The 24,314-nt window shown below is 38.5% G+C and overlaps 1 long non-coding RNA gene across 1 annotated transcript in view; it reads right to left on the bottom strand.

Annotated features, from left to right (window-relative positions):
• LOC116087286 overlaps positions 1-24,041 on the bottom strand; it is a 33,604-nt gene extending 9,563 nt beyond the window's left edge. Inside the window, exons 1-5 of the long non-coding RNA XR_004117345.1 lie at positions 23,944-24,041; positions 23,341-23,542; positions 21,459-21,642; positions 10,838-10,866; positions 10,164-10,458 (exon numbers count right to left, since the gene is read on the bottom strand). This is a non-coding gene — a long non-coding RNA (uncharacterized LOC116087286). The remainder of the gene's footprint in view (positions 1-10,163; positions 10,459-10,837; positions 10,867-21,458; positions 21,643-23,340; positions 23,543-23,943) is intronic.
• Between the last annotated feature and the right edge of the window lie 273 nt (positions 24,042-24,314).

Below are 24,314 nucleotides of genomic sequence, written 5' to 3'. Positions count from 1 at the left end.
CCTTATGTTGTACACAGCCAGACACTGTCACAAATAAACAAGCTGACAGTGTATATAGATTGTACAATGTTGGACTAGGCATACTATTCTTTACTGAACTCAATAATAAATATCTGATAACAGGGCCTTTCCTTTGTGCAGTGGTTGGTGGTTCCCATAGAAACTACCAATTGCCTACCATGCAGAGAAGAAGTGACTGAGAAATGTATTTAATTGTTGAAAGATTTCAGTCAGACAGACATGGAGAGCCATTGTTGCTTCTGTGTGTATTCTGACTACATCCCCCAACTTCAGCTGCTGAAGTAGAAACCTCTCTTCCTACTCATCATCTTCCACTTTGAGGGCTGGAGATGTAGAGCTTTGATTGTTCTGCTCTGAATCTTGTTCGATGACATTAGCCCCAGCTGGATTCTTAAAAGGTAATTTCCCAGTGGGGCATTTTTTTTTCCTGTGGTGAGAGGGAATGGAGGTAGGAAGACACAGTGCACTGGATAAATCCTTCTGCATCCCATAGTTCAAGTGAAATTTTCAAGAATTATCTTGCACATCTTTCATGAGGTGCAGATAGTACCAAGGCTGAGGGACCACAGAAATAATCTCAACAATGAATGGGCCCTCTCACTGAATGTTGATTTTTCAGTTCTCCTTTTCCTGTCTCTTCTCAATTTCTAAGATAATTTTCTAATTAAACATTCTACATTTATATTCTTAGTTCTCTTTTCCAGAAACCAGAATAATGCCAAAAGCATCCTTTCTCTGTTGTAAAATAATTCACAAATATCAGGGTAAGAAATCAAGCAATAAATGGTATTGTGTTACTTTCAGTCCTTTTTAGAAATTGCATTTATGGAATAGTTTTATTCATTGTTGTGTTATTTTGACACGGTTGTATTTTAAGATAGAATAGTCATAAACCTTTACAATAATCTAATCTAGTAAATATCAAGCTACTTTTACTTGCTCATCATGATAATTAAATTAAACATTACATTGCATTCCTAAATTATAGGTACATATACATTATTGTATGCATGGGTCTACTTGTATTTTTGTATAAAAGTGTGTGTGCATTTGTGTGTGGGTGTGTGGGTGTGTTGTAGAGTTTCAGCATCTTCCCCTTTACATACTTCTTAGAGAACGTTTTAAATACTTTCTTAAATGCTAAGTAAGTTCTCATGGTACAAGGACAGAAGGAGACAAGCTATAAAGAAAGATGAAGACAAATGTGCCCAGGGCTCATTTCCTCTGTTAAGACTGGAATTATCAGAAATTATGTGAAATATAGGCAGAAATTGAAAAAAGAAAGAAGACAATATGGTAAACAGAATGTAAGGAGATAGTATCATTGATAAAGGAGATTTAGTAGGGTGTAAGAGAGCAAGGCTCTCATTGTCTTAGTCTAAAAATGACTAAGAGCCCTACTCTGTGTGTTTTATGAGCAGATGTCTCACTATGGAAGATGCTTATGTTTTAATGTAGGCATATTCAACAGTGTTCTAGACTGCTGACCCACATCACTGAATTATATACTGTTCAATTATATACAGGTTCAAGTGCCTATGATTAAAAGGGATTATGTGTTTGATGAGACAATAGTCACTCTGTTAATGGAACCAGCATCATATTGATTCCTATTCCTGATGGAGGACTGGTAGTCTTTAATTAGCCAGAAGTTGAGGATTAAAAAAATACATTCTACACTTGTAAAATTAAGGAGTGTGAAATGCAATCATGTTTTATACAACAGACTATAGAACAGAAATGACTCCACAAAAGTAACAAAACAATTAAAAGAGAAAGGTTCCTATATATAACTTGTTTTCACAAAATATTCTAGTCTCAGTATTTTTTTAGTCTCAAAGTCTTAACAATTAAAAATATAAATACATTGAATTTTATGAAGAAGAATAAAGGTAACTTTCTAAATTGAAAATAATTCTTTCTCCATATACAGTATCCCGATTGTAGTTTCCCCTCCCTCCACTCCTCCCAGCTCCTCCCCACCTCCCTTCCCTTTTGGATTGACTACTTTTTTGTCTTTCATCAGAAAAGCACAGACTTCTGAGATAACAGCCAAGAATGACAAAATAAAATACAATAAGATGAAGCAAAAACTTTCATATTGAAGTTGGACACAGCAACCCAACAGTAGGAAGAGAGTTTCAAGACCAGGCCGAAGAGGCAGAGACCCACTCATTCTCATAGTCATTAGTCCCATGAAAATACCAAGCTAATAGCTATAATATATATGCAGAGGACCTGGTGCAGAACCATGTATGTCCTGGGCTTCAGTCTCTGGGAGCTCATATCTGCCTTGCTTAGTGGATTCAGAGGGCTATGCTCTCCTGGTGTCCTCTCTCTCCTCTGACTCTTATGATCTTTCTTCCTCCTTTCTGATGAATTCCCTGAACTTGGGGCAGGGGGAGGGATTTGATGGAAACCTCCAATTTAGTCTCTCTCTCTCTCTCTCTCTCTCTCTCTCTCTCTCTCTCTCTCTCTCTCTCTCTCTCTCTCTTTCTCTCTCTCTCTCTCTCTCTCCATAATGTCTGGCCATGGGTCTCTGTATCTGTTCTCACCTGCCGCTAGAGGAAGCCTCTCTGATGATGATTGGAGAAAGCATTGATCTATGAGTATAGCAAAATATCATCAGGAGTCATTTAATTGATAAGTATCATTGACCAGTGGTACTTGGTTTTACTCTTTGGCTATCTAGTCTTCTTTGGTTCTTGGTTACCCTAGCAGTGTTGAGTGTGTGTTCCTTCTTGTGTAGTGAACCTTAAGGCAAATCAGACATTGCTTGACTATTCCCACAAGTTCTATGCCACCATTGGCTTAGGATATTTTGCAGCCAGGACACAGTGTAGGTCAAAGGTTTGGTGGCTGGGTTGGCATCCACATTTTTCAATAAATACTTTTAAAAATTAAAAGATTAAAAAAGTTTTGACAAGTTAATTTATGCTCTAATAGTGAAAAAAATATAGTAACAATAATATACTAAACTGAAATATCTGAGCTTAAAATTGAGTTTTAGTATGACATCACTAAAAGTGTCTAAAGTAAGAGAAATATTAAGGCAATTTTAACACAAAAGAACTCTAATAACTCAGATAGGAGACTTTTTTGACAAGCCACTCAGGAAATAACGACCACATTTTTAGGAAAATGGTGGTTTCAAATAAAAATTGCAAGATAAAGCTGTGATATTTTTTTTGAGTAAGTTAACTTTTTTCCAAAGGGAGAATTATGAGGTAGAAATGAAACTTTTAAAAAAACTAGATTATTATATAGTTCATTAAATTACAATGCCTACTCTAATGGCTTCATTTTAAAGCCATCCAAATCTTTTCAATCAAGCTTCTTCAAGGAAAAGTTCATTTTTTTCTATCAGATTAGTATGTAGTCTAAAGGGTAGTCTAGACATTATTAATGACTATTACAAGTATTCAAAACTGCTTATCTTATTCATCAGGCATTTCACTTCCTTAAACATAAAGTGTAATTGAACCCAGGAACACTGGCAAGTGTTAAAGGTCGTGGTATCCACTGCTTACTCAGTATTGCATAATCGAGTTATGACTCTAAAATAAAGCTTGCTTCAAATGTGCAGGCTGTTCAGACTATTGTATGTAAGACATTGAACTCACTATCTGGTTTAATTAAAAACCTCACTTTACACTGAGTCTAGCACCTCATCGTGGATAAAACAAAGATAAGGAGGTGTTCTATACTTAGATTTTGACATAGAGTCTAAAACATAGCTGCAGAAACATCACCATGGCAAAATAGGGGATGTGGTAAGTTCTCCAAAAAGCTTGTAGTGATGAGTCCACCTGAGACTAAGTGATTCTGTTCTGCTCTGTCTCATTCTTCAACTGCAGGAAACGCAGTCACTCACACTTCAATAATGCACATATAGCCCTGGTGAGCATACTGCTGTTCTATTTTCTCATCTAGACTCTAACCCACACTAAGATGGGAGGCATGTCTGCCTAGGGATTATTATATACCTAGTACACAGTACTTTATCGTATTCACAAAGATTTCATGAATAAATGAGCTTAGACTTGAAGCAGGGCTTTGTTTATCCAAGTCTTCTGTAAGGATATGCTTACTACATCTCGTGGTTCTATTCTTCCATCCTCCCAACTGAGCTGCTGCAGTGAAGGCTCAGACCAGAAACATCTTTGCACTCATTGCTCTCATCTTTCTCTTCCTCCTCCTCCTTCTCCTCTTTTTGAACCACAGACTGAACCATGGAGCTCTTTATTACTTTAGTTTCACTCTGAATATATTTTTTAGCTATTGTAATTGATTTTTATGCCAGCAATTACCCCACATAAAGGATGGAGTCCTTCACTGTTGAAAAGAGTCCATTTATTATCTATATTACAGAGAGCAAAGCAAGGCTTTGGAAATGTTTTCTTTAATTCACTATCATGGCAGATTCTTCACTGTGAGACTCATTCCTGGATCTACATGGGTTGGATAAAAGAAAATCATCAGCGACAGAGTTGGTATTGCAGTCAGAATGTCCATTTCCCTCCCATGTGGACCAGACTGGTCTTCCTGATAAATAGAAATGCAAAAATTCTCTATAAAATACTTTTGAACTAAGCTCACAATCAGCAAAAAAAGGTCATTTATCACCAATTTGGCTTCACTTCAGGGATTCAGGGATGGTTCACAAGAGTGAATCAGATGAACATAATTCTAATTCATCACATAAAGAGAGGAACTACATGATCATCTCAATGGATACATGTAAAGGTCTTAGACAAAAAAATATCTGCTGACAAAATTTAAGAAAAAATTAGGGATGGAGAGACCATATCTTAACATAATAAAAGCTACATATGAGAAAACAACAGTCAATTTCAGACTAATGAGAGAAAAAAAAAAAACCCAAAGCATTTCCAGTAAGATCAGTAACACAGCAGGGGTGCTAAGTCTCTCCACTTCTATTCAAAGCCATGGTTCGAGACTTAGCTAGAACAAAAGGACAAGAGAGTAAAAGGGATTAGAACAAGAAAGAGAACTAGAGCGTTCCATTGTATATGGTACGATTTTATACGTGACACCCCACGGGCTGCACCAAGACTGCACTAAGACCGCACTAAGACTATGAGCTGGCAAAGAGTTCAGCAAAGAGGCCAGATCACAAAATCAACACACGAAAGTCAGTGACCTTCTTACGTACCAATACAAACATACTGAAAAAGAAATTATGGAAATTATGCCACTCACAATACCTACCAAAGATAAATAGTAAGTAAGTTTAGCAAATAATAGATAGATAGATAGATAGATAGATATAGATAGATAGATAGATAGATAAAATACCTAAGGATAAAGCAATAAAATACCAAGAAAACAAAAACCTCTACAATGAAAACTTCAAGATACTAAAGGAAGAAACTAGAAGACTCTAGAGGATGAAAAGACCAGCTCTCATGCTCATAGGTTAGAAGAGATTAATGTGAAAATAGCCATCCTGCCAAAAACAAGCTACTGTAATCCCAATACCAACCCATGAAAAAATCAGGGAACTTCACAAAAGAATTTAAGAGTCAGAGAAAGGGGAAGGGCTGTGAAACTCTATCTTCTAAGGCAGGACACAATCACTGTGATCATGAAACCAGAGAGTTATGGTCACCCAGCATGCAGAAGATTGGCTCTGCCAACAGTCAGCCATGAGTGTTGGAGGGACTCATGGGTCCCTATCACTGGTGAACTACTGGCTATGGATAGATTTTGGGAAAGGAGAAAACATTATCTTCAGTTTTGTACGCTTTGTTGACTCTCATGAATAGTTGCAAACCCTTGTTCACACAGATGAGCATAATTAAACTCAGTGGGTCACCAAACAAAGCAGAACGTCACAAATGTGGGATATTCACATATAATTAAGGGACTGAGAGGGTGTGAGGGAGATGGGGAGGGTGGAACGGGGAATAATCAGAACGTACCATATACATGTATAAAACTGTAAGTGAGCAAAATGAATTAAAAGTAGAGAAGTCACTTTCTAGGAGCTGTGGGTATGGAATTCTCTCTGCCGAAGGACACTGATGATCACAGTGGAATTATTAAATTTTCAGTGGTGTTTTTAAATAATACTTTTAAATATTTTTATTTATTATACATAAGTACACTGTAGCTGTCTTCAGACACACTAGATGAGGGCCTCAGATCTCATCATGAATGGTTGTGAGCCACCATGTGGCTGCTGGAATTTGAACTCAGGACCTTCTCAGAAGAGAAGTCGGTGCTCTTAACCACTGAGTCATCTCACCAGCCCCCTTATATTTTTATTTTAATTAAAATGTAGTTATACCATTTCTTCCTTTCCTTTGCCTTCCTCCTATACCTCCCTAGTTCTCTCTTTCTAATTCCTTACATGCCTCTTCCTTTATTTCCTCTCAAATGAATGGCCTCTTTTCCTTTTGGTTGTTATTGTTACACACACACACACACACATATTTAAACACACATAAATATATAACTACAACCAGCTGAGTTTAATGTTGCATGTGCTTATATTATTCCAGGGCTGACCACTAGGGGGCTTATCCTCTCTCTCAGCTGTCTTTAGTACCTATGTTTAGTTCTTTGTCTGGGGGAGGGGTTTGAGATTTGCCCCTTAGACAGTAGCATGTCTATTAGTCTTGTCATTTCTTGTTGAAGCAGCCACACTGCTGGATACTGTCACTCCCTCTCACTCCCTGTCACTCCCTGTCACTTCTTAGAGAAAGTGTCTCACAGCAGATTACCAGGTCTTCTGGCTCTTATAGTCTTTCTGGCCCCTCCCACTTCTTTGATGTATCCCGAGCCTTAAGTTCAGGATTTGTGTGGTAGATGTATCAGTGGGGGGCTGGGCACCTTGTAAATAGGTGTTCTCTGAATCTTGACTAGATGTGGTTTTCTGTGATTGTCCCAATCTGTTGCAAAGAAAGCTTCTTCCACGAGGGTTGGGAGCTATACTTCTCTGTGAGTACAAGGATGAGTATTTAGAATGCAGTTGGCAACCATGTTGGTCTCCTAAGAGGTGGCATTAGGTATTTTATGATCCATGACCTCACTAAACCCAAGGAGTTGTCTAGGATCTTAGGACCAGGCATGGCTTTTTTTCCTGTTGAGGGGATTTCCAGTACAATAGGAGAGCTGTTGGCCAGTGACAAGATGTGAGTGCCGCTTTGGCATCTTTAGAGATGTAACTTTGCCAAGTTGGTTATTGTTGTGGTCCACAGGCATCGCAGCTGGGTGGGAATATTGACTACTCCCCTCTTTTAGCATCTTGTATAGGGGCTTCTGGCTCTGCGGAAAACTTCTTTTCAGTAGTCTTTGTTGATAGACATCATGATTGTTTCTACCATCAGGAGGTGACAGTTTCTAACTCCATGCTGGCCATGTTTAGCAATTCCTAACAAATAGTGTCTTTTGTAAACAGTGTCTATGATTTATCCTATTCAGTGCTATCTGAATCTGGGTGGTGACAGGTCACACACACCTTTTTTGTTGTTGTTAAAACTACACAGCTATGTTTAAGTTAAAGATGATCCCAATTCAGTTGTCTAGAAAAATGCAAAATTAGAATGTGTGTGCTACTAAGTAATATGATTATACATATTAGAACCAATATAAAAATAATTATTATACAGACCATCAGTAATAATAATAATGATAATAAAATAGGATAGCCAATAAAATAGCCAAATTTTTATTATAAGTACATGGAGGGATCTATGGCTCCAGCTACATATATAACAGAAGATTGCCTCATCTGGCATTAATAGGAGGGGAGACCTTTGGTCCTGAGGAGGGTTGATACTCCACTGTAGGGGGATGCTAGAGGGGTGAGGCAGGAGTGGGTGGGTGAAAAGAGGAGCACCCTTAGGGGAGGAGATGGGATCAGGGATTTATGGAGGGAAAACAAGGAAGGGAGACAACATTTGAAATATAAATAAATAAAATAACCAATAAAAAAGTATCAACTATGATAAGTGAAATTAAGTATGGATATTAGTTACCTGAGAAACAAAACTGATATAGTAAATCTTTCCTCCTTAAAGGGGCTCTTAGCAAATGGTATTTTTTAATTAAAGACACTTTTATTCTTTTATTTTTTCAAGACAGGGTTTCTCTGTGTAGCCTTGGCTGACCTGGAACTCACTCTGTAGACCAGGCTGGTCTCATACCCAGAGATCTGCTTGCCTCTATGCCTCAGAGTGCTGGAATTAAAGGTGTGTGCTACCACTTCCTGGCTGTTATTGTTTTCATGATCATTTAAATTATATTAGAAAATCTGGTACCTTGAACGTGTTCCAGCGATATCACACTATATGAAATTGAGCAGTTTAATTTGATAAGGCATCATTAATTGTCTGGCACAATTAATTTTGAAATGAAAGATATGAAGTTAGCTCATCCAGAAGAAAGATGCCATCTCTGAAACAGTAAACATCATCTGAGATTGTCTAACTGTGTTCAATTTTAAGAGAATAAAAGAGAAAGATTGGTGCTTGAAAACAGTTTCAGTTTTGCTGTTTGGTTTCTCTGAAATGCCCCCCAAAGTGACTATGATACCTGGTTGTCATAGCAATGCTCTGTGGGGCAGCCAGGAGGCCCCAAGGGGCTTAACTACAGGAAGCTAGTCTAGTTGAAGCATCACTTTAAAAAAGGCCACCTATGTGGACAGCTCTCAAAAACTTCAAAGCCAAAGCCAAAAAACAAAACAAAACAAAAACAAAAAAAACAACCAAACAAAAAATCCTCCCTTGAGCAATATGCAACTGCCCATGAACAAATACGGAAAGTCTTCCTAAGCCCTGTATTATTGCTTCTTTTTAAAAAGACAGGATCCTTCTAAAGTAGCCCAGGCTATCCTGAAACTCTGGATCATCCTGACTCAGTGCTGAAGACTTGGTCTGTCTTTGGGGGAACCCTGAACTGCCTAGAACAGTAGAACACAGTATAAAATCAACTCTTCATGAAATGGTGTGCCTCTTGTTTCTTGCCAGTCCCTCTTCACCTCTGTCCCTAGACTACCCAGGGCTCCCAAATGTGTATTATCCAGGGTAACACTAGTAAAAAAAGCCAGACTTTTCAATGGTGTAGTTTTTCACTGTGGTTAAAGATTAGAGGCCAGGCAAACATGCTTGGCCAAATATGGCTTGCCTGACCTGAAGTTTTCTCACGTGTCTGTTGATGGGTTCTCTTAACAGTTTTCCCAGATGCCAGGGATGGTAAAAAGAGGAGAGGACTTGAAGGTTATTAAAGGTCAAACATAAAAATATACGGTCTTGTAAGCAAAATTATAGTTGTGTCACTTTTGAAATGTAAATCAGTGTAAATTCATCTATAAACAGTTACAATAATGAAGTCTCCTCATAAAGAGCAAAAGCCTTATCTCTTTATAAGTAATATGGCTTCTGTAGTCTAAACTCAAATCCTGCCCTATTCAGTTATTGATGATCCAAAAGGACCTTAAAGTTACATTGCCATATGCACATTAAATGTCACTAAATAAACATTCAGGATGTCAGTCAATTCTGGATATCAGATGAACAGTGAAGAATTTTTTTGGCGTGCCCCATGCCGTATTTAGCAGCATCAAACAGACAAGGCAAAACCAGAAGGAAACATTCATCATCTACGTTAACAATGAATCCTGCCCTTTTGGTGGCCTGGGATTTGAAGGTCAGTCTCTACAAGCTCCCGAACTTCCTTACAGAGAAAGATACTGAATAGAAACTCTAGAAGAATCGAAAACATCCGTTTCAGAATTGAAACGACAGGTCTGAAGCAAGCGAACAGAAAAGAACTGCAAGATGCTTTCCAAAATAAATTTAAGTTATAAAATAGTTTACATCATTTCTAAAATAAAGCGTAGCATCCACACTATTGCTTACACCAAGCAGATGGAAATGATTGCATCTTCTATGTACATGTGCGGGAGGAGCAGCTGGGTTTGGGCTGACAGGTGGGTTCCTTTCTTGGTTAGCTAGTCAGTCAGCATGGCTGCTTTAGGTCCCCGAGCAAAGTCACATTGCTTTAATTTGCATCACTGAGTGATTTATGGCTCAAACAAGATCGCAATGTTTGATCAAGACCGAGGACAAGGCATTTTAGAGGCAGGCAGTGTTTTACAAAATTAAATTACTGACCTGTCTTTCCCCAAGTTAAAGTAGAACTTCTTTTGCTAAAGTGGAAAGGCAGCTGAAGCATTTTTGTTCTTCTAAAAGTCTTGAAACAATCCATTTCCTCTGAACATGGCAAAGTGCAATTCTTCTTTTCTCTTTCATCTTTTTATTTTTTTTCTTCCAGAATTACTTCTTAGAAAACAATTGCTTGATCCCTCTGTAACTTTCACTCAGTATCTTATCTTTCTCTCTAAGAAACCTTCTTCATGTCTTTACATTTTCTCTCCATTTGGTACTGCAAAATATTATGTGGGACATCCTGATGTGGAAAAATAAAATTCTTTGCTGCTTACCAATTATCAATACTCAAATGTGATTTGGTAAAGTGAATGACATTCTATCTGGGAATGACCCCAACTTAGAGATTCCTTTTCCTCACTCTCTTAACCCTGTCACCCTCACCCAGTCATACCTTCCCACCTGCCCTGTCTGCTTGATGCTTTGATAAGCAAGTTCCATGAGCCTGTAATATGGCTGTTCTTAGACCATGCATCTGTTACATTATCTTCAATTTTCCCATTGCATTATGTTGCTTGGTGTATGTATTCTTGACATCCCTGGGACATCTCAGTGTTTTTAGAAATTTAACAGTTCCTGTAGGGAACTACTGGCTACTTACTGGCTCCGTGATTACTTACTGAAATTCTCATATCCAGACAAGCAAGTGCTGAAAAAAAAAATAGAGTTAAAAAAAGCAGGAAAGTGAGGTTCTTATGGAGCCAGCATTGTAATGACTCCTCAAAATTACATATGTCAATACTGATATATTAAATTATTAGTAAACTCAGAACACACAGTTATTGATTGATGAGTATTTATAATCAAATAATTGAATTTTCTTATGACCTAAGTCAAACTGTCCTCCATGTTTATGATGGCTATTCTTGGTCATCAACTTGGCTACATCAAGAATTAACTAGAATCCAAAAAAGGAGGACACATGCTTTGAATCTGGATTTTGATACAGGAAAACACACCTTTATTCTGGGCTATGCCTTTTGCTGGAATCCTATACAAGGACATGGAAGAAGAAACAGTTGTTCTTTACCTACTTGCTCTCCCCTTGCTAGCATATCCATTCCTTCACTGGCATTAAAGCCTACATTTTTGGGATCCCAGCATCTACTGAAGATCAGCTGAGACATCCAGCCTCATCAATTGAGCATCTACTGGATTCTTGGACTTTCCGTTCCTAGCCAGCCATTGTTGGATTAGCTGGACAACAGCCTGTAGGTCGTTCTAACAAATCCCCTTTCTCTATACATATAGAGATTCCTTCTGTAAGTTCTGCTCCTCTAGAGAATCCCGATTAATACAATGTTTTTCATCAATTTTAAACATAAAAATTGAATCATAACATTTGGTATGAAAATCCAATATCTAAAAAATATCCAACTTTTATTTCATTACGATGACAAATTCTCTTTTAGCAAAAATGAATGAAATCAGAGAAAGTTACAAAGGTGACTTTTTTTCTATGAGTGCTTATTATTTTGATTTATGTATGTGTGCTTGGGCAATTCTCAATTTTTACCTGCATTGCAGAATCAAATGTTTCTAGTCAAGTTCCAGGACAATGTGTTCCAGGAAGAACAAAGACAAACTGCAAAGCTTATAAAACTTAGCGAGGAGAATGTTGAAAAGATTCCTATTCAAGGCAAGTTCAACTTGAGAAACAGAGTTGGCTTACCTAAACTGACAGTAATAATAATCAAAGATAACAACTAGAGAACACTTTCATGTGATTTGCATGCTTAATGCCATGAACACTAACTTACATATTTATTTAATATTTTTAACTTGGCAGAGGTCACATAGCTTGCAAAGATTCTGGAAAACATTCTACCTTTTTAAATTCATTTTTATTTTATTTTATGTGTATGGATGTCTGTCTGCATGTATGTCTGTGCACCCACTGGGGTGCATAGCACCCACAGAATGTAGAGGAGAGTGTAGAGCCCCTATAAGTAAAGTTAGAGATGGTTAAGAGCTTCCTTGGGAAAGCTGGAAATCAAACCCTGAGGTCCTTGGGAATATAACATCCAGTTCTCTTAACTGTTGAGCCATCTCTCTAGCCTATGAAAAAAATCCTTAAATTCAACAATATTGCATTTTTAGTAAAATAGGGTTGCAATATACCAGGAGCAATATGATAATTCTTATTTATTTTTTCATACTTATTTAGTAGAAATCACTTAAAATGCTGATGTATGATATAGTGAGCTATGGAGGCAGTGATCTGAGTGGGTTAGTCTTATGGATAGGGCTGACCACTAATATCCATCCAGAAGCTGCTTTCTCCATAATCCAGTGGAGGCATGTGTTCAAAACATTATGAGACCCTTTAAATGTTCTTAATTATATATAAGGAAGTAGACACTTAGTCATGATACTTAAAAGAAAACATTATGCTAATGAGTCAATTCTTGTCACTGTAATTACATTCTTTCCAAACAGCTGTTGTGGAAAGCACAAACTTTTGTACACTTAACCATGTCATTCTGTTGAACAGTTAATAATCCAAGTGGGTTTTCATGTGCAAACATTTTAATTGGCTTCCTCATTTGTATTCATAGTTCATATTGGAAGTAGGATAATCCTTCCTTTTAGTCCTTTTCCAAAGGGAGGGGGAATTAAAAGGCAGTAAAAGTATTTTTAGTATTTAATATTTTGGTCACTTGTCCTTGCTCCTGTAAATCAGAGACTGATAAGCTAAGCTGGTCACATTCCAGCTATGTCCAAGATGGTCAGAAAAGTAGATATACTTTCGATTTGTACTAATTCTTAGCTCCTGTCTTTCCAGGGAAATCGCTTTTGTCGTTCCCATAACATACGAAGGGCACCAATTCCTTTAAAATAAAGATATGTGAGACTTCTAGGGCAAATGCTCCTAGATTGTAATTTTACTGACTTAAAACTGGTACCTGAAACGTAGGGCCTGGAGACCTATATCATTTTTCTGATCAAAGTGAAGTCTACTACACTGTCCAAGGTAAGATAAATGTATATTTTCCTCACTTAAAGAAAATTGTCCTTAAAGTGTACATGGTGATTCCGAAATGTCTTTCACATCTAGCGAAGATGCTTGGGTTTCAGTGATTTTTTACAGCCAATCATTTACAGTCTCCATCTAAATCTATTCTCTGGTAAAAGACACTACAGGACTAGGTCATAAATTAATATATCCCTTTAAATGCTACAACACTTATGAGACTCAATCAATGATTTGAACCTCAAGCTACTGTCTCATCTTAATCAAGAGAATCTGTTAGCCTTCTCTTGCTCTCCTCCATCTCCTTGGCACCTCACCTCTTGCTGCACACACAGGTTCTCCTAGTTCTTCCCAGCTACCCCCTGTAGCCTTTCCTTCTAGCCCATCTCTGTTCCTCTGTGACTCTGTTGACCCACAGAACCTCTCTCTGCCAGGACCTCACCAAGCGAAGCTTCACTGTGACGGAGATTAGAACATCACTCAGCCTTTATCAGATAAGATTCCTGGAGTAGATGGTAATGAACACAGAGACCCACAACTGGACGATGTGCAAAGAGTGAGAGACTTTGGATAATTCAGAACTAAATGGGATGACATTATCAGATGCCTCCCCTTAAGGCTCAGGAAGCTGTAGGGAGAGGGAAGCAGGAAGAGTTTAAGAGCCAAAGATACAAATGACTCCAAGGAAACTGCATATTCCAGACACAAGAGGCTGAAACACATACGAGCGCACAGAGATAGAGATAGCACATACAAGACCAACACCGGTTCAAAACAGACAAAAATCTCAGTGTGGAGAAAGGGAAGTGGACATGAAGTCCCACCACCTAGCCACTACTAACAATTAATACCTGCTAGGAAAAGAAATATGGGTCTTCTCAATGTCTCTGGGTATGTCAAACATACTTCAAAGAAGGTCTCATGATCTTTTTTTGTTTTTGTTTTTCCTTGTGCGAGCATGTGTGAGTGTGATTGTGCATGTGCATGTGTAAATATATAAATATATATTTGTGTGTGTTTGTTATGATTTTCATTTTTGGAGGTTTTTGAGACAGATAAAGAACATGAGGTTGGATGGGTACAGAGTTGGGGATAACCAAGAGGAAATATGCCACTAAAAATGAAGCTCAGTAGTAGAGAATTGAGTAGGGTATATAAGGCCCAGGGTTTGAACCCCAGCTTGGCAGAACACAGGGAGAGAGAGAGAGAGAGAGAGAGAGAGAGAGAGAGAGAGAAAGAGGAAGAGAGAGAGAGGAAGACAGAGAACATGTGAAGGAGAGGGGAAGGAAGAAAGAGAAATGTATTTTTAATAATATATAATTACTGAGTGATTATACAAATTGATTTATCTTAGTATACCAACTAATATATGTAAACATAGTCCAATTTGTCAAATATATAGACCATTTTCTGTTTCTTTAGATCTTGGACCAAACATTGTGCTCAGAAAAAGGGTCTCTAATATTACACTTATTAAAAATATTTAAACAAGTAGGGACTAAATACCTGCCTAACCTTATCAGGCTAACCACTTCCCACCAGTCAGCCAACATTTACCATCCTCTATGTGAGCAGAAAACCAGTAGCGAGGAAGGTAAATTGAATCACTAGAATGAGGAAAGAAAGAATCAACACACCCTGATGTCCTCAGGGAAGCAAGCAAACAGCTACAATGAGAGTAGGCTCTCCACCAGAAGGTTGTGGAAGATGAGAGGCAGGGAAACAGCAAAGAATAGGGCGGAGCAGACTGTGGGGTAAACTGGCTTTCCCCCACAGGCTTCCAAGTCACTGCTGGCTTGAGCCTCAGGCATCACTACTGAGGTGGAATGCATGGGACCAAGATACTCAAAAAAATGTTGACACAGATAAGGGTTAGAAGTAGGCTCATGCACAGCACAGCAACCTAGTAGATGTAGAGATCCATCAGTGTCTAGGACTCCACAGATGACTAGAGATCACCACCAGGAATAAGGGAAACCCTTGGAGGACACTGAGTTCATTCCACGAAGGTGATGGAGTCATGACTAGATTCTCAGCAATCATGCCACGAGAGCACAATCGGTCCACAGAAGACGAGACAACTCTAGCTTTTACTTGAAATGAGCATGTATTTCATCGGCATCTTTACACTGGATATGTAAGAGATTTAACAGCAGACCCAAATCCCACGATTCTAAAATGAAGCAGCAATGCTGTCCTTGTGGTGCTGGTTCTCAGTCAGCAGTAGACGGCTTAACCCATCATCAGTAAGAGAAAATGCATTTAAATGAAAAGGAACTTAACAAAGCCCCAGCTACATTTTCAAATCCTGTCAAGTACCAATCAGACAAATGACAATTGTTCAAATAGAAAGAAATCAAACTGTCCTTCTTAACCACTTACCAATTATTCCACATTGACTCTGAACTTAATTGACTGCAGTTTCTACCACTAGAAAAAAATCATAAAATGAGAATTCCCAGCAGGGAAGAGGTGGTCACATCTTCTTAGGACAATATACTAATTTGTTATAAACTTCCATATATCTTTTCACATTGATCTTCACATCTTTAGAAGTTGATATAAAATGGAATATTGGGTCCTCAGCAGCCCTAGCTCACTCAGTCCCTGTACACTGCCTACTATAATATTATATTTAGCTGTCTGGACTCTGCTGTATAGCAAAAATTAGGGTAATGCCTGTATAGTTAAACATATGTTGAATGAAAGTGAATATTGGACTATTAAACTGTGAATCTCAGAACAAAATGACAACAGAACACGTGCTGCTAAGTCTCAGGTGTCTTAAGGATGTAACTATATTTAAAAGTGGGGCTTTTCTTCCCTCTCTTCCTCCTCATCTTCCTCCTCATCTTCTCCTCCTGTTCCTCCTCCTCCTACTTGTCCTCCACCTCTCTGCTTCACTCCCTTCCTCCTCCTCCTCCTCCTTTCTTTTTCTTGCAAGATCTTGCTATGTAGGCCAGGATAGCCTCAAGCACAGGATCCTCCAACCCTGTCACCTAAGACCTATGATGACAGACATGTACCACCATACCCAGACCTTTAAAGAATTTAAAATTACATCATCAGCATTGCCCTAATGTAATATGGCTGCTATACTTAAAGATAAAAGGCGGATTGCCTGTTTCTAAGAGGGAAGCCCATATGAAGACTGTTGGAGAAGACAAACTAAAGATGGGCTCATCAGAAAAACCTAATCTAATTGTCTTTTTGAACTTGAGCCTCCAGAAGTGGAAGACTAGAAATTTCTATTGTTTATACTATTTCATTTTGGAAGCCCTAAGATTCTACCATTTCTACTGATGGAATGGACACATTAATAAATGCAGAGAGTTACAGAAAAGAATGTGTTGTTTGATAAATGTTAGATTTAGACATGCAGCAAAACACAAGCTATAAGCATGGGACTAGTTTTGGTCTCTAAGGGAAAATTTAAAGAGAACAGTGATGAGACTTCCAAATCTTGTCATTCTGAACAGTTACCATTAATGGCCACATAACCAGAATATAGCCTGTTCATTTCAATTGCCTCATCAAGAGATGATGACTGTATTTACAATGACTAGATTCCAAATAGAAGTGAAGGTTGTAATACACACAACAGTACTGCCAACCAGGTTAATAGATTTCTAAGAAATGATCACATGTGTAGTCATTAAGTTTCACTGATCTCCCCCACTAGACAAAAATAAATGACCTTATAGAATGTTGGAGAAATGGAAATCTTGGACTATTTTACTACAATAAAAATGGCCTGAAAATATTAGGGGTTGTAAAATATGATTTTGAAATCTTATAACCAGTGCATGTATAAAGATAAACTTTATTACATAAACATTCAGTATACACTTCATTGAAAAAGAGGCAAAACACATTTAAGAGTCTAGTGTGTGGAAATTTCTCCAAGATAAAAGCAATGGATAACTGAACCATACACAGGGTAATGCATTTTCAAAGTTCCATATATTTAAAGACAAATGAGAGTCATATCCTAAAGCTACAGAATTTGCACTGCATGGTTTACTGGAGAAATAAATACTAGGGAGCAAATGAAGCCAAAGGATAACATCAATTTCCAGGAGCTTCAAACCTGTTGTTAATGTTGTCTAAGGGAGGTATGTGTGCTGTTAGAATCATAGACTATATCCTACTGATTACACAGACAGAAGATCCATGAGGAGAATTATGTGCTTGCTCTGGGAGATGGTGGGCTTATCACATTTGAAACAAACAATTAAATTTGAGACACTAATTCAAGGAAACTTGGTTATCATGTCTCATGGTCAATACTGGAAAATGATGCTGGTAAACCAAAGGAAAAACAAATAAGAAAAAGAAAATAGTTTTGCATTCTCTCACATAAATTGTAAGATTGTTTTTAAAATGTCATTTTCTAACTGTTGACTAAAGATTCACAATATCTGGGCTGAAGAGATGGCTCTGTGGATTAAAGACACTTGCTACCAATCTTGACAATCTGTGTTCAATACCCAGGACCCACATACTGAAAGGACAGAATTGACTTCTGCAAATGGTCCTCTGACAATGGCACATACATGTACATACACACAGGAGAAATCATGAAAAAAAAAAGATAGAAAGAAAGGAAGGGATTTCCAATAGTTGTTAAGTTACATGTATGCATGATGTTGAACATTGAAAGAATTTATTGAAATTATTATATATGTATATGTTCATATATATAAATACACAGTTGACTATCATTGACTTGTTCAAAAATAATTCCATTTTAACTAGTTAAAAATACTATGACCACATAAAATGATGTTACATCTGATGAAATTTCAAGGTATCATAGTGCCACAGCATGTGAATAATAAGAAGTTAATACATTAGACTAGTCGTTGTCAACTTTGATAATGCTGTGAACCTTGAATAAAGTTCCTCATGTTGTGGTGACCTCCAACCATGAAATTATTTTGTTGTTACTGCATAGCTGTAATTCTGCTACTGTTTGACTCATAATGTAAATATCTGATACATGATCCCAAAAGGGTCTCCATCCACAGGTTGAGAACCACTGCACTAGACTAAGAGCTGTGGAATCAAAATGCTTACAGAAAACTAATTGTTTGAGATCTTCTTCAAGTTTTCAAGCCAAGGACTGCAAGCAAGTATACATGCTGCAGCACACTGCAGGCATATTCTCATATTTTGAGCCTTAGGAACTTCAGTGCATGAATTACCATAATAGCAGTGCCCAGGGAACTAGTTGCTTGGTCTACTGTTTCTGAAATCACACGTAGCTTCTTATTCACCTGTCAAGACTCCTCATTCAAGACAGTGTTATTGCAGCTCAATGTATTATGCATTCATCTGCTTTTATGATTTTACAAGCTAATTCTCTCAGTGTGTACACCCTATAGGGTTATATAACCCATCCATTAGCTCCTAAACCCGTGTCCCAGACTTACTTCACCTTTTGACAGTCTTGACTAGCTCTCACAATTTTTACTCCTGGGATATAGCTCATAAGAATATCTAGTTTATAATGTCCAACAGTGAATTATCTTTTTTTTTTTTCCAAATCTGCTTAGTCGATATCAAATCCATCTATCTGGTTGACTTCTTTGGAAACTGCAAATCATACTGATTACTTGTCTTAACAGTTCATGTCAATAAATCAACCTGTTGTAAATCTTACGTTGAGTCATATAGTGTTTTTTATCTGCAGTCCTCTTTGCAGTGTCAAGTGCTAGTGACTTAGCACCTAATGGTATCTCCTTACATATTGTCTTTATTGTGCCAGCTATGTTCATCGCGCTGCAAAATCTTCTATGATCAGATTTCTGCCAACCTGGCTCATGTCTTTCCTGAGTCCAGTCTTCTGGTATACAAATCCTCATGTGGTTCCTGTCATGCCCATGAATTTTCTTATCTTGATACCATTGCCCACACTGTCCTGTGGGAAGGAGAGCAGCATGCCTCTCTTTTCTACATCATAGTTCCTAGTTACAGCTTAAGATGTGGTGCTGGTGACTCTGCAGAATAGCAGTCCTCAGCCTTCCTAATGCCCCAACCCTTTAATACAGTTCCTCATGTTGTCGTGACCCCTACCCATATTATTTCATTGCCACTTCATAACTGTAATTTTGCTACTGTTATGAGTCATAGTGTAAATATCTGATATGCAGGATATCTGATATGTGATTCCCCCCCCCAAAGGGGATCAAGACTCATAGTTTTAGAACCATTGCTCCACAGGAACTAGGCTCCCCTTTCAGCTGGGTCACAACCCAAGCATCCTCAGAAGCCATGGAGGGGTCTCTCCCTCTGACCTTACTATTAGACCCCTCTGCTTCTCCTGGACTAATGAGAGAACAGCTGGAAAGCCAGCATCTTATTTACTTAGGCTTCTCCTGGAGCCACCAGGACAATGACAATCTATTGTAGACATTTGGGAGAGAAGAGAGTGAATGAATGGAAGAATGAATAGCTTTAGGAACAATGGATATTGGCTTCATCAAGATCTTATTTTTCTTTCTAAGTCACTATTAAAATGTTATCATTTTCTCTAAATGTTATGGATTGTTGCCTAAACTCACCCATTAGAGTCTTTTCAGACTTCATTAAAAATGAGCTGTATATCTCTCTGATGTGTGAAACCCAACCTATGTTAAGCCATACACAGTAGAGATGCTAGAGCACAGGGATGGGAGGGATCCAAAGAGGCTGACTGATTAGTGCACAATGTTGATGTCTTCAAATATCACACCTACCCCATTAATATGTATACCTAAATTATAATAATCAAAACACAGTAAAAATACATAAAGAATAAAGACTTAAAACCAGAAATAGTATATTGAGGTATATTACAATTTTTGTAAGGGTAAGAATTAATAGTAGGAATAATAACTTAAAAATATTCTAGCAAGCCAGGCAGTGGTGGCACATGCCTTTAATCCCAGCACTTGGGAGGCAGAGGCAAGTGGATTTCTGAGTTCAAGTCAAGGCCAGCCTGGTCTACAGAGTGAGTTCCAGGACAGCCAGGGCGACACAGAGAAACTCTGTCTTGAAAAACCAAAAAAAAAAAAAAAATTCTAGTAAGTGGGTCTCAATGATCATTTAAATGAGTTCATAATTTTAGGTTTTTTTTTTCCTGAAAACATAGACTCTCATGACTTATAAGTGAAAATAATATTACCCAAAGAATTATTTATTCTCAGAGGAAGAGAATATCTTTCAACTTCATTTTTAAAATTTGAATGTTTAATTCATTCTTAAAGAGCTGTATTGATATTGTGTGTGTATGTGCACATGCACATGTACATGCTTGTGTATGCATGGGTTAGTGTGGAGACACTCACAGAGTCTAGAGTGGCTGTCAGACCCCTTGAAGATGAAGTTACAGGCAGCTGTTGGGCAGTTGCTGCTCAGTTGGGTGTTGAGTTCTGGATCCTGTCCTTGACAAACCAGCACATGCTCTTAACTTCTGACCTACTGACCCACCTATTTTTCCCTCTGAGTACCTTGTTTTAAGATGGTAAATGCTGACAAAACAGCTAATATTTTAATCCAAAATTAGTGCATATAAAAGAAAGCAAAATAACCTTTCAAATATTTGTTTATCTCTACTTTAGGGGTGGCATTAGTCAGGGTTCTCTAGAGTCACAGAACTTATGGGTGGTCTCTATATAGTAAAGGAATTTGTTGATGACTTACAGTCTGTAGTCCAACTCCCAACAATGGTCAGCAGCAGCTGTGAACATAAGTCCAAGGATCTAGCAGTTGCTCAGTTCCACAAGGCAAGCAGGCGAAGGGAAGAGAGAGAGAGAGAGAGAGCCTTCCTGCCTTCCTTCTTCCAATGCCCTTATATATGTCTCCAGCAAAAGGTGTGGCCCAGATTAAAAGTGTGTGCCACCACACCTTTAATCCCAGATGACCTTGAATTTGGAGATCTTCCTGTCTTAATCTTCTGGGACTCAGAGCCACTATGACTCAAGATCTCCATGCCAAGATCCAGGTCAGAAACTTGTATCTCCCAGCCTCCTGATTAGGACCACAGGTGAGCCTTCCAATTCTGGACTGTAGTTCATTCCAGATATAGTCAAGAATTGCCACTACAGGGGTCTTAGTTATTACTTGAGTGACCACATTACGATGTCACCTGTCTGTAAGTTTTCTACAGAAGCACAATTTCTTGTTTTGTAGAAACTAAAGTTTTAGGACTATACAGACATTAAATGAAATGATGTCTAGGAATGGAGTGAGAACCTATTTAAAACGTTGAACAAGGTGGCTACCTTGTTTGTGAGTTGAAGGCAAATCCATTTTGTGTCTGGAATATTTCAAATAGGTTTGAGCATATTCCCTCAGGATCCAATCTGCATACATCGTAGGCTCCTTTTCACCTTGCCAGATAATTATTGGCACACTTTCTGTCTTTCCAAACCAATAGCATGCCAATAAAAGATACTCTAATTGAGTCTGCAGGGAAAAAAAAATGTTATCTACAGGAAACTTTTTGAAATGCACATCTTAAGCTAGAAGACATATTGTCCTAACAATGTAGCCAATAATACGAAGTGTTATAAATAAGCACCACACTTATTTAGATTGCTTCTGGAAACGAAAGGAGAAAGAGAACATTTTAATATTAGCTCTCTCATTTAAAGATCTCTACTTTGATAAGGACTTATTCATGACATGACAGCTGTTAGGAGCCAGGCCAGCTTGTGTCATCTCTTGAGCTGGCAGGCAGAAGAGGAGTGACACTTAGGCCCTCTTACAGAATCCAGGAGCGCAGAGGTAGAAAAAGATCTTGGTAGCAGGCCCCTCTGTTGCTATGCAGACTTCTAAAAGCAATAGAGAAGCCCCTTAGAAAAGATGGACCACAGCTTGGCGGAGGCAAACAATGACCTGCTGAGACTTAATTTTCTCTGAGGTCCCTGCCCTTGGGTTATTCTTATCAATGGAGAAAAGAGTCCCTAAATTATCCCATTTCTCAGTTAAAACTATAGTCCTGAGAGGAAATCTTCTTGCCTCTTTGACCAACTCGTTCATTACTGAAAGAGGGCATAGGAAAGACTGTGACCGCGATGTTTGCTCTAGGTTCTGAGCATGGTTCCTGCTCTACAATAATCGGCATGATGAAACTCTCCAGACCACCACTTCTCCTCTCCTCTGCCTCTGGTGTCTCTACCCCTGTGTCCACTATAGTGAAACTGGTCCTAGAGGTGGGACCTGACACAGGAAGGTCTTAAAGTGCTGGATGCTGCTATTGACCTATACACAAGATGCGATTCCAGGAAGCTCAACTGCAAAATGGGGATATCTGAGCACAGGGTGATGAGTACCGGATATAAAGGTATGGCTAGCACCATAGCCATGTGGAATCCTAAATAGCTAATGTTAGGTTATATGGGAACTAGAAGGTCAGGAACCTAGATTTAAAAAAAAAAACAACTAAGGATGCTGAAAAGAAAATTATGATAGCGTTCGAAATACATTGGCGGGCCCAACAATTGTCCTGGCATAGTAGCTCAGTTCTTGATACAGTAATTGAGTTCTTGATTCAGTTACTTTCTTGAATGGACTTACTTCTTAATTGTCCAAACTTTCCCAACATTTTTTTTTTGCCTTCCTCCTAGGCAATCGTTTGTTTGAAAGGTGTTTTAGTTACTGTTATATTTCTGTGAAAGGTACCCTGACCAAGGCAATGCTTAGAAAAAGAAAGCATTTAAGTAGGGCTGGCTTACACTTCCAGAGGGTTAGTTCATGATCATCATGGTGGGAAGCAGAGGGGCATAGCACTGGGGCAGTAGCTGAGAGTGATAGATCCCGATTCACACGCAGTAGGCAGAGATGGAGAGAGAAACTTGTCCTGGTGTGGGTTTTTAAAACCTCAAAGTCCACTCCCGGTGACAAATCTCCTCCAACAGGGCTACACCTTCTAATTTTTCCCAAACAGTTCCACTTCCTGGTGACAAGCATTCAAATATATGAGCTCACGGGAGCCACTTTCATTTAAACCTTTACAAAAGGACAGTGACACTGCCTCCTCACACTGAGGAAATGTGCAATTGCTTAGCTCAAATAAGTGAATGTATACCCATCATCTACCCTGTCAGCATTTAGAATTGTATAGTTCCCCCAAAGCTCAAATGCTAAGAGCTAGAACATAACCTTTTGGCAGGTGCTGGAATCTTCGGTAGCTGTGGCTTAGTGGGAGCTGGTTAGGCCACTGGGAGACTGTCTTTGTGGAAGATGCTGCTGCACCAGTACCTTCTTTAGCTTCCTGTCCACTATAAGTTGAATAGTTTGCCCTTTGCCCTTGGTCTTAGCAGAAAGCTTTGGCTTGCCTCAGGCTCCAAAACAGTAGAGTCAACTGACAAAGAACCAAAATCTATGAAACTGTAAGCAAGATCAACCTGTGTACAAATAATTTTACAAGTAACTTCAAGATAGTTTTTTGGGGGGTTGCAAGACCGGAGGTCTCAAAGCCATTGGCTTTGCTTCCTGTTTTGCTTCTTCTGCTCTAACAAACATCATGACCCAAAATAATTTGGAGGGAGGGGGAGAGTTTATTTTGCTAACAGGTTACAGTTCATAATGAAGAGAAACCAGGGTGGGAACTGAAGCACAAATCACGGAGGGATGCTGTTTACTGGCTTGCTTCCTCTGGCTAGCTCAACTACTTTTCTTATACAGCCTAGACCCACCTGCCTAGGGATGATGCCACCCACAGTGGACATTTAGCAAACAAGAAAATGCCCCATAGATACGCACACAGGTCAGTCTGATGGAAGCAACTCCTCATTGTGGGACCCTCTTCCTAAGTGTGTGAAGCTGACAACCAGAATTAGCTACCACATCTTGCATGGAATTTGACTTTACAAAACATTCCAGGGATATTTATGGGTGTTCTTTAGCATTATTATGCAATGGCATTACTGCTTTCTTTATAAGGTCAAGCAGACAGTAAAGAGATTTGTTATTATTTAATTTATTTTGGGGATGTGCTATAAATAGTTAAGGGCCTGCTATGTTACTGTACAAAACTATCAGCACTATTTCAGTAGAAAAATTGAAAGGCAATAAAAATCAGTGGTACAAGAAAATCCAAATTTATGAGACAGTAAAAGGAGGGATATCAAGTT

Source organism: Mastomys coucha, unplaced genomic scaffold (genome assembly GCF_008632895.1).
Source record: "Mastomys coucha isolate ucsf_1 unplaced genomic scaffold, UCSF_Mcou_1 pScaffold13, whole genome shotgun sequence".
In the NCBI taxonomy this organism is placed as follows: Eukaryota; Metazoa; Chordata; class Mammalia; order Rodentia; family Muridae; genus Mastomys; species Mastomys coucha.
This window is presented reverse-complemented; position numbering and strand designations above follow the sequence as displayed.